At 37.7% G+C, this 11,546-nt stretch overlaps 1 pseudogene; it reads right to left on the bottom strand.

Annotated features, from left to right (window-relative positions):
• Positions 1–339: 339 nt before the first annotated feature.
• On the bottom strand, positions 340–10,385 carry LOC119000576 (histone H2A.Z-like; annotated as a pseudogene).
• Positions 10,386–11,546: the final 1,161 nt, after the last annotated feature.

Genomic DNA, 11,546 nt, shown 5'->3' with positions numbered 1-11,546 from the left:
AGAAGTAGAAATAATGTCTGGTCAAATGTTTGTTACTGTAACTTCTACATCACAATTAAAATCCAGTTTTTATTTATTTTATTATTTATGTTTATTTTATTTAGTTTTTTTCAAATAGTTTTTAAAGATATTCAACTCAATCAAAACCCACTATTTCAGAATCAGTAGCTTCTTTGAAGCCACACTTAAATATGGTTAAGACTCAAATGCAGAAATTTGATTGGTTAAAAAACTAATTAAACTTCTAACTTGCTGAAATAGAATTACAAAAAGGCAAGATTGCGTTTTCCACAGAGGTAGTCCACTGGAATCACCAGCACTGGACAGCTGTCAGAGTATTTAGGGTCCTGAGGTAATGAGAAACCCCAGCATCCTTTCCACAGTCTTCTGTTGTCCTTTCTTCCCAGAGACTTGGGGATGTGTGGAATGACGCCACCAGCAGCAACTGTAGCCTTGATGAGAGTCCAATTCACCTCCACTAATAGCAAGTTGCAAATAACGAGGGGTAATACACTTTACCTTTAAGTCTTTTGATGCTTTTCCTGCTGATGCAAGTACATGCCTCTGCAGTGAGGCACTCCGAAGTGGCGGCGCTGTACACCACAGCAGTAGTGCCCACACGTTCAAAACTGGTTGTCCTAAATTCCAGGTGTCTAGGAACATGGCCCACGGGAGACTGCAAGCCTGTGCTCTGTGAGAAAGAAACTGCCTTTGTCTTGGCCTTTCTGGAGTCTTTCTCAGCCTTACCACCAGCAATTTCTAATTCTGCTGAACCTCAAATAAACAATGCAGGAAAAGGAGTAGTCAGACACCCACCCAGGAAGATCCTACTGCCTACTCTGTAGCATGGAGATTGAAACTGCTGAAAACATGAAGAAATTTTTAAAATTACATACGATTATCTTCCCAAGGAGCGCGTTTCAAAGGTGATATAGTGTAAGAAACCAGTTAATGCTGAATTCCTAAAGTTACAATCTTTCTTGTCATGTGTTAGTCTGGATTCAATTAGGAAGTAGAAACCACACTGTGGACTAAACAGGGGAAGTCTGAAATAAAATTATTAAACTCTGATACACGAGTGACTGTAAGATATAAGGAAACCCTATATGGTACCGTTAGGGTGAAGGGAGGTTATCAAGGAAGGAATAGCTTGGAAGAGGCCTTCCCAAGACTGGGAATCAGACCTAGTTGAAGAAGGTGTAGTTTAATCCACCGGATAACAGAGAAGGCAGCAGGTTTGCCCAGTGCATAGCTGGTCTGCAGAGACCCTCTGTACTGCAGGCAGATAAATGGGCATCCAGAATGGGTGGGCAAGCTGGACAAAGGAGAGCTATGCAGAGACCTGCGCTGGGAATTGATGCCCACACCAGCAGGAGGCCTTCACAGGCAGGAAGCCTTGGGGTATCCTCTTCTATGTAGTGAAGAGCAGGGAAGGTTATTGCTGGACCAGGACAAGGGGCAAAGTCTCCAAGGGATTGCCTGGTTCTGGGAACAAGCCTGGGGAAGAGCTCTACTAGATCTCCTTACCCTTAACACTGACTCACTACTCAGCCACCAGAAATAGAAGGATAGCTCCTTCCTCCTGTCATGTCCCACCAATGCCTTCTAGTGAGAAAGCTTAACAACTGCTCACAGTACAGAAGACACGTTTAAAAGAATTCTGTTCTTTATTGCAGAGAATTACTGAAGGGTAAATTTGGAGCTGACAGCAATGAGTTGATAACTGTCACAATCTTCAATCCATTCCTTTTCACTGGGTCATTTCCTTAGGAAACAAGATCATGCCCTAATAATCGTTTGCATCTTACATTGTAAACAAAAATTTAAGTATGTGTGTGTGTGTTTATGTGTGAATGGACTAAGAAGTTCAAATTGAGAGTCACAAAAAGTCAATAAAATGGGGCTGTAAAATACAGCTTGGGAATATAGTCAATAGCATTGTAATAACTATGTAAGCTGCTAGATGGGTACTTGAAATATCAGGGAGAACACTTTGGAGTGTGTATGATTGTCTAACCATTATGCTGTATACCTGAAACTAATACAAAATAATACTGAAATGTAAACTGTAATTTTAAATTTTTTAAAGAAAAATATATAAATGTATAAATATAAATACCCTGATATTTCTCTTCAGACACTCACATATCTTCTCCTGTTTGCACAAAATCTTCTTGAAAATGTGATCTATGGTCGCTGTCCTCACTATATCCTATTCTCTGTTACAGCACATTCCAGTTGGGTTTAGGTTCTCTACCGTTCCAGTTAAGATCGCCTTTTTGTTGTCAAATTCAATAGCCACTTCTCTATCTTCATCTAACTCAGCCTCTCAGTATCATTCACCCAGTTGAATACGCATTCTTTATTCAAACCCTCACTTTTCTTTGTTTCTGTGAGGGTTTGTTTGTCTCCTGCCTCCCTAAAGTTTCCTTCCCATCCTGCCAGTTCCACCTCCACTACTTGGCTTCTAAATGTGGAATATCCTGCTCTGTTTTATCTATACTCTCATTCTGGGTGATATCCAATCTCTGGTTTAAATAACACCTGTAATTTCAATGACTTCTAAGTATTTGTAGCAATAGTAGCTATTAGCTGTTATTTGGAATTAGATGTTTATGTATACAATGACATGGCATATAGTAAAGAAGACTTCTTTTTTAGAAGATGATATCCACAGTCTGATAGAGATGCTCCAAGATTCACCAAAGTATCACAATAAGTTTATTATGTAACTCACAAATTAAAATTTAGCAACAGAGATTGTGTTTTTCCTCATTACCTATTGATGATGGCAGCTTTAAAAGAGAATGAAAAATATAGATATATATTGCTAGCTGTACTCTTTATGTTGCAAAAAGATTTGCTCTTTTGGAACATAGACGATGATGTTAATACAAGTAGCTCCTGGAAAGAGCTTGCCATACTTAGAAAAACAAGGAAGAATAGTATTTGGTCCCTGTCCAGGAAGTATTCATAATCCAACCAAAAAGACAAACTTGTCTATAAATAACAAATGAAGGGTTGTCCAGCATAGCCTAAAAACCCATAGCTCACACTAAATTACCCTCTAAAAGTAGCTCTTCAATGAGTTTCCTACCTCCAGAATAAGTAAGGATCATTGTGACTACATGCCCCTGATTTCACTCCATTGCCCAAACTATTTTTTAAGGGAAAGGACATCCTTCATAGCTCTCTCCAACTAGAGAGACCTCAGTCATCCTTCAAGTCCCAGATCCCTATAGGCATACTCAACCATTCCATATTCTGTGCACTCATCGCATATCTTCATAACTCTATGGTATGTTGTGTTATAAATAACTCTACATATGTCTGATAACATAGAAAGCCCTGAAACTAAATCATATATTTCAGGAGGGCAGGAAATATGCCTTTATCACTTACAAACAGTCCTAGACCTTCAATACTGAGAGATTATACATGGCATCTCAGTCATTTCCAAGTTTGTAACTGCAGGAATGCAATAAACAGATGAGACTAAATAAAATGAATGAGTGAATAAATAAGTACCCTATTTGACTCATGAGAGGGGAAAACAAATGTTCAGATAAAGCTTCCTTAGAGATAGAGAGGTAAAGGATTAAATGACAAAAAATATGACTCTTATCTGCCCTCATGGGTATTGCCTCTTGTATTGAAAATTTATTTTCTGTATCCTGACCAATATTTCTACTTTTAGTAACAGAGTCCCTCTTCTCCTGGAGAACCATACCTACATAGTCTACTTTATATCCTACTAATGAGACTGCCTTTCTTTGGAATTTTCTAATCTATCAAAGCATTCTCCGCCCTGTATAAGTGATTGGTTCTAGCAGAGCCATTGGAATTGTTTGTTTGTTTTGTTTTGTTTTTCTATGACTTAACATAAATTCTGAGAGGATGTGGATGAGATCTTAAACACTAAAGACCATGTATGGCATATGCTTGTTGGGACTATAGTATGGAAGGTCTCAACCTGAGAGTGAATCCAAGAGGATAGTACAGCCTAGAGGCTTAAGAAGATTGATTGCCCTATTTGAACCCCTAGATGAGTCATTAGGTTTTCTTTTTCCTTTATCTGGCATGGAAACTACTGGCATGAACTGGAAACTATAATGGAAAGAGTCTTGGCTAATGCATTTCTGTAAAGTCAACTTGCCTGAGAATAGTAATACATAAGAGAGACTACAGCCCTGGCTGGTGTAGCTCAGTGGATTGAGCTCGGGCCTGCGAACCACATGATCGTGGTTCGATTCCCAGTCAGGGCACATGCCTAGGTTGCAGGCCAGTTCCCAGCAGGGGACTCACGAGAAGCAACCATACATTGATATTCCTCTCCTTCTCTCCTTCCCTTCCCCTCTAAAGATAAATAAATAAAATCTAAAAAAAAATTTTTAAATAAAATAAATAAGGCAGATTACAGATACAGTAGTGACGGTCATTACAAACCACAGGAAAGTAACATAAGTAAACAATCCCAATATTTATGTTTGTTACCAAACAGAACTCTGTGGATACCCTGATGAGAAATAGTTGAAATAATAGTGTTTCTATCTTTTGAATGCATGTTACTAAGAAGAGTTAAGGTGGATGCAAAGAGTTTGTATGAAGACTGATTATTTCACAGATTTCTCCTGAAACAGTGAAAAAAAAACAGACTAAATGAACAACTAAGTGGCTGCCTATCTGTTTTCACATTAATCCTCATAAACCTTAAATAAGTTATACTTATCTATCCCATTTTATAGATAAGTAAGTTCTGCCTTAGAAAATTGAGAACTTGTTCTAGATTCAAAGCCAGTCTATTGAGGACCTTTTGTTTATCAGGAGTTACATACCAAACAGGTTCTAATAATAAAAGATAAATAAGGGATTAACAGTATAAAGAGATGAGGTTAGCAGTATAAAGCAGGAAGCTGACAATAAATAAGAAAAACGATTTTCAAAACTGTGGAATTGATTCAAAATGGTGAATTGGCACAAGTCAAGTAAGTCCACTGAAATGTCTGGAAGAAGATTTATAAAACTTCATTACCATGCCAGAAGAGATGAAGAATGTTCTTCAACATAACGGAGTATGTAAGAAAATGGTCAAAGACTGAAATAAAAAGGATTGGATTAAAGTATGAACCTATAATCCAAAATGAATTCAGGACTGGACTGACACAAATGTTTCATACACTGGGATAAAAATAGAGCCATGGAATCACTAATAGAGAAGCCAGGAGATATGACCCTCCACTCCTCAATAAGGAGGAAAGCATTGAGGGTATGTGCTTGTGTTGGGAAAACAAAGCAGTGTCACAACACCACCTAAGAAGAAAAAGAAGCTTGGACTCTTGAAAGACTATGTGTTGGCACACAGCAATGGTTCCAATTAGACAATATTTCTCACAACTCTCACAGACACAAAATGCAGTAAACAGAACATTTACAGAAAGGCTAGTAGAGAATCTCCAATTCAAAAATTAACACAAAAACTGCCAATATTTTGGAAACAGCTAATACTTGAAAGAAAGGCATCAAGAAGAAAGACAGCAATCAGAAGAAATTTACACAGCAAGGAAACCTAGCAAGTTACACATGATTTTAAAATGAATATAATTGCCAGAGTGACATAAGATGTCACAGCCATACTTAGAGTTAACTAGATGCTCATAAAGCTAAACATGTGATAAATAAAAACTTGAACAACGTACTTAAAATCAAAATAAAAACAACAAATTGGTAAGATAAAATATTAACTCAAGAATTTTTCAGAATATTAAAGAACAGGAAAATGAGATCAAAATTATTAAAAGAAAAATTAAAGATATGAGTTCTCAGATTTAAAAGGTCATGACCCATTAGAAGTGTCAAGCAAGATGATGATAAAAAGAACTACATAAATTTCATAATATTATGGATATATTATTTAGGAAAAATTCTAAAAAGTTCCATAATACTTTGTTTTTTTTTAAAAAAACATAATACTAACTTTGATATTTGATATTTCGTCAACAACATTAGATGCAAGAAGAAAATGGAACAGTGTCTTCAAAGCTACAAGAAAAATATTTTTCATCTTAGAATTCTGTAACACAAACTTAACTGTTTGTGAAAGCAAAACAAAAACACATTCAATCTGCCCTCGCTGGTATAGCTCAATGGATTGAGCACAGGCCTGCTAACCACAGGATCGCGGTCCAATTCCCAGTCAGGGCACATGCCTGGGTTTCAGGCCAGTTCCCAGGTGCCGGCAGGGGACGCACAAGAAGCAACCATACATTGATATTTCTCTCTCTCTCTCCTTCCCTTCCCCTCTAAGATAAATAAATAAAATATTTTTTAAAAAAGTAACAAAGTATGGTAAGGTAACAGAATTGACAGGGAAGGAGCAAAAGAAATCTTTTGTGGGTAATGGTAATATTCTGTATATTGGTACTAAACAGGTATATACATTTCTTGATACATACTCATAAAACTTCACTTAAATGCATATGTTCTCTTTGCATGCATTTTAAGTTCAATGAAGTTGTTTTTAACTGTTACTATTATTAAGCAATACCTTGGTAATACTTGTACCAGGTAGCAATAGTGATGATGATAAAAACTACAAATTGAAGAGACAGATACTTAATAGTAAATGAAGGCAGGCTGCACTGCTGGGAAAACAGACAAACAAAATACTCTCCAAAATAAAATAAGTGTTCATTTCTCTCTCATGGAACTGTTCAGGCAGCCTGTGCTTTTTGAGGTCATCCAGGAAGCCATGCACCTTTCATGGAAACTCTATCCTCAGCAAGTGATCTCAGCCTGGGGTCAGTGTATCTTCCAAGGGGCCTATGAACAGAATTTAGGAAGTCTATGAACTTGAGAGGGGAAATAATTATATCTTTATGTTCACTAGCTTCTAAATGATGTTTAGTAAGCTCTCCAATTATAAATAGTGGCAGCAAAGTACAGTAGCATTAACAGTACCTGTGACAAGTTGAAATTACAGGTATTTTCATATCACAATACAGTTATTACAGAAATATCTGGAAATATCACCCATGCTTAACATCACTTTAAAATTATTATCAAATATTAGACATTGCTGCTAAATCATATTTAGTGTGTTAATAAAGAATTGTTATACAACTATATAACCAAGTAGATTATTTAAAATGTTGATAACTACACTTTAATATAATTATTTTTGTTATATAATTTTATATATTTTATTTCATGTATTTAAACACATTATTTGGAAAAGAGGTCTGAGGGCTTCATCAGACTGCCAAAAGGGTCCATGTTATGAAGAAATTATAAGAACCTCATTTGTTGCCCTGACTGGTATGTCAGTGGATTGAGCACTGGCTTGTGAACCAGAGGGCTGCTGGTTCGATTCCCAGTCAGAGCACATGCCTGGGTTGTGGGCCAGGCCCCCAGTAGTGGGTGTGCAAAAGGCAACCACACATTGATGTTTCTCTCCCTCTCTTTCTCTCTCCCTTCACCTTTGTCTAAAAATTGTAAAAAAAAAAAAAAAAGCACTTTTTATGTTAAGTTATTGTCATAACCTCCATGTTCAAAGCTAGGTTGCTGCCCTGTGAGTTTGCACTGAATAGGAAGAAAAAGAGAGTATGGAGGAGGCATATCGTGGTCTTAAGAGAGAGGTCAGGATATGGCACTTTAGCCTTGTGGCCACACCCAAACACAATGTTGTGTGGGAATCTCAAATATTGCTTTTTGTCAGGTGTTGGGAAGGAAAAAACTTTAATCAAACTCCTTTGGGTTCCTAACTGGGTCTGAAAAATCAAACTAACAAAGACAGGTTAACAGAAGAGAAGCATAGAAAATTTTACTGAATTTTTATATATGTGTGGAAGACTTCACAAGAGAATGAAGAGCCATAAAATTAATCAGACAAGGAAGCTTGTATACATTTTAGATAAAGAAACAATAAATTTGTGAAGAATTAACAAGAAAAGGGGGTTTGGTTTAGGCCTAGTGCAACTAGGAAAATAAGAATTTGCTAAACAAGTTTTGTTTGCAGATTCTTCTGGTGCAGTCTCTGGGCTGATAAGAGTCTATCTCCAAGAAGAAGCTTTTTCTTCATTTACTGTTTCTTAATTGCCTTCAGCTCAAAATAATTTTTATGTCAAGGAGTCTTATTTGGGGGTGACATATTCTGGTTTTGTTGACAGGCACTCTGCTGGGCACTGGGCATAAGACCCATAACATTATTCCATGTGCTCGACTACATTCCTATCACTGTGATGAAAGGGACAACTAGCAGTTTCTGCACATTGACTCAGTTATGTCTGAACATGGCTGGATATAAGCATAAGGAAGCCAAGTGAGTCAAGAGAGTGGCCAAGTTTCTGATTAGTAGTACCATTCACAAAGACAGAGAAAGAAAGAAGCAGAAAAATATGAAACATTCCACTTGGACAAGTTGACTGAGATATCTCTGAGCAGTAGTGCACTAATAAACCTGCTCCCCTGGGGTAAAAGAAAAACCTGTTTGCACTACTTCCCGATTTTCCTAATGTTAATCTACCCATCATGGCCACTTTGAAGCTACCAAAATGATGTGACAGGACAAGGAGTTGGGAAGAGATAAGCAAAATAGGCTCTCATAAACTCATATGAACTGGCACACCTCTGCTGTTAAGGGTGAAGATTTCTATGTGGAGACATCCTGAAAACATTTGCATATGCAGGGCTCAAGTTTAGGAGTAGAACCTGGGGGAGACATTGACTTTGCAATCAATGAGATTATAGGCATACCTCAGAGATCTTGCAGGTTTAGTTCCACACCACCCAAAAACACTGCGATAAAATGAGTCACATGGAATTTTTTAGTTTCCCCACGTATATAAAAGTTATGTTTATACTATATTGTAGTCTATTAAGTGTGCAATAGCATAATGTCTTTAAAAAAAACATGTACAGGCCTTAATTTAAAAATACTGTATTGCTTAAAAATGCTAACTATCTGAGCCTTCAGCGAGTCGTATTCTTTTTGCTAGTGGAGGGTCTGCGTCAATGTTGATGGTGTTTCCTGATCAGGGTGTTGATTGCTGAAGGTTGGGCTGGATGTGGCAATTTCTTAAAATGAGACAAGGAAGTTTGCCAGATTGACTGACTTCCTTTCACAAATGATTACTCTGTAGCATGCATGTGAACAGTTTAATAGCATTTAACCACGGCAGAAATCTTTCAAAATTGGAGTTAATTAAGGACATTTGTGTCAGGGAAGAGGTCAAAATATCAGCGTTAGTAGGAATTTGGAAGAAGTTGATTCCAACCCTCATGGATGATTTTGAGGTATTTACCATTTCAGTGGGGGAAGTAACTGTAGGTGTGGTAGAAATAGCAAGAGAGTTAGAAGTGGAGTCTGAAGATGTGACTAAATTACTGTAGTCTCATGATAAAACTTTAATGGATGAGGAATTGCTTCTTACCGATGAGCAAAGAAAGGGATTTCTTGAGATAGAATCTGCTCCTTGTGTAGATCATCAACAAATAGTTTTGATCATCTTTTTCTTAGATAAGTTCCTTTAACATTTCATATAATAAGGGTTTGGTGATGATGAACTCCTTTAACTTGACCTTGTCTGGGAAGCACTTTATCTGCCCTTCAATTCTAAATGATAGCTTTGCTGATTGGAGTAATCTTGGATGTAGGTCCTTGTTTTTGAGTACTTGGCTTTGAGTACTTCTCCCCAGCTCCTTCTTGCCTGTAAGGTTTCTTTTGAGAAATCAGCTTACAGTCTTATAAGAACTCCTTTATAAGTAACTCTCTCATTTTCTCTTGCTGCCTTTAAGCTTCTCTCCTTGTCTTTAATCTTGGCTAATGTAATTATGATATGCCTTGGTCCAACTTCTTTGGGACTCTCTGAGCTTCCTGGATTTCCTGGAGTCTATTTCCTTTGCCAGATTGAGGAAGTTCTCCTTCACTATTTGTTCAAATAAGTTTTCAATTTATTACTCTTCCTCTTCTCCTTCTGGCACCCCTATGATTCAGATGTTGGAATGTTTAAAGTTGTCCTGGAAGTTCCTAAGCCTCTCCTCATTTCTTTGAATTCTTGTTTCTTCATTCTATTCTGGTTTAATATTTATTTCTTCCTTCTGCATTGTTGATCTGAGTCCTCATTTCCTTCCTTTTACTGTTGGTTCCACGTACATTTTCAATTATTTCACTATGCATAGCCTTCACTTCTTCCTCTATTTTGCAACCAGTGTTTTGAACTGTGCATCTGATAGGTTGGCTATCTCTTTATTGCTTAGTTGTCTTTTTTTCTGAAGTTTTGATCTGTTCTTTCATTTGAGCCATACATTTTTGTCTTGGTGCATCTGTTATGTAGTAAGTGGTGAAGCCTTAGGTATTCACCAGGGTGGGGCTACTCACCCTGCTGCATTGCGGCACTGTGTGTGGGGGAGGGGTCCAAAAGGGAACAATGCTGCTTGCTTGGCTCTGGACCCGCTTTCAGTTACTTCCCCTGCTATTCACAAGCAAATTGGGCCCTTCTGGTGCTGATTCCCAGGTGTGTGGGTTTGTGTACATTTTAGGACTCTGTGGGTCTCTCCAATGAACTCTTCTGTAAGGCTTGGAATTTCTCCCACTGCTACAACCCTCACAGGTTTTTTCAGTCAGAGGTTTGAGGCTTTATTTCCCCATGCTGGAAACCTGGCTTGCGTGGTCTGACTCACACCCCAATTGTTCTTCATGGTTTATCCACACACGAATGGGGGACTGCCCAGTCTGCCAGCCTCTGCCCCCTGCCCCCTGCCCCCTGTCCTGGTCCTCCAGCCACTGCTTTGCCTGGAGTCCTCTCCACTCCAGCTTCCTGTCTCTGCCCCTCCTATCAGTCTGGACAAATGTTTCTCCTTTAACTCCTTGGTTGTTGGACTTCCATACAGCTCAATTTTCTGACAGCTCTGGTTATTTGTTTTTGTTTTCTTTCTTTTGGTTGTACAAGAAGGCAAAGTGCATCTACCTATGTCTTCATCTTGACTGGAAGTCCTAAAATGTTTAATTAAATAAATAATTAAGGCAGAGATTGTCTGTGAACAAAAACAGAAAAAAATGTTGACTTGGAACACTTCTATGGATGTAGTAGGCTGTCACATCTGAATTCATTGATCAAACTTAGCTTCACTAATAGCAGCACAGCCTGTTATTAGGTGCCACATGATTTGGCATCACCAAGTATCCTATATTCTGCAATACTTTACCTCCTAGTCAATCTCAACCAATGACTCTCAAATCTATACTTTAGATCTCCAGCCTAAATACCAGCTTAAACCAGACATCTCCACTTACACTTGACAAACCTCAAATACGGTATATTAGAAAGCCAAAATAACATCTTCTATCAATTTTTCCTTTTCCATATTACATTTCTTGATCAGTGACATTAGTATCTGCCTAATTATCAAAGCTAAAAAGAGTATTTTGTTTAAAGAAAATTGCTGAGCATCCATTCTGTGCCAGAAACTACATTATTCAATTTTGATATAAATGAAGAAGTCAATGACTACCATCCTCAATATAACGGAGAAGAGACAAGCAAGGAGGT

Source organism: Sturnira hondurensis, unplaced genomic scaffold (genome assembly GCF_014824575.4).
Source record: "Sturnira hondurensis isolate 20B ecotype Veracruz unplaced genomic scaffold, ASM1482457v3 Scaffold0015793, whole genome shotgun sequence".
Lineage (NCBI taxonomy): Eukaryota > Metazoa > Chordata > Mammalia > Chiroptera > Phyllostomidae > Sturnira > Sturnira hondurensis.
The sequence above is the reverse complement of the archived record's forward strand: the minus strand, read 5'-3'. Positions and strand labels throughout refer to the sequence as shown.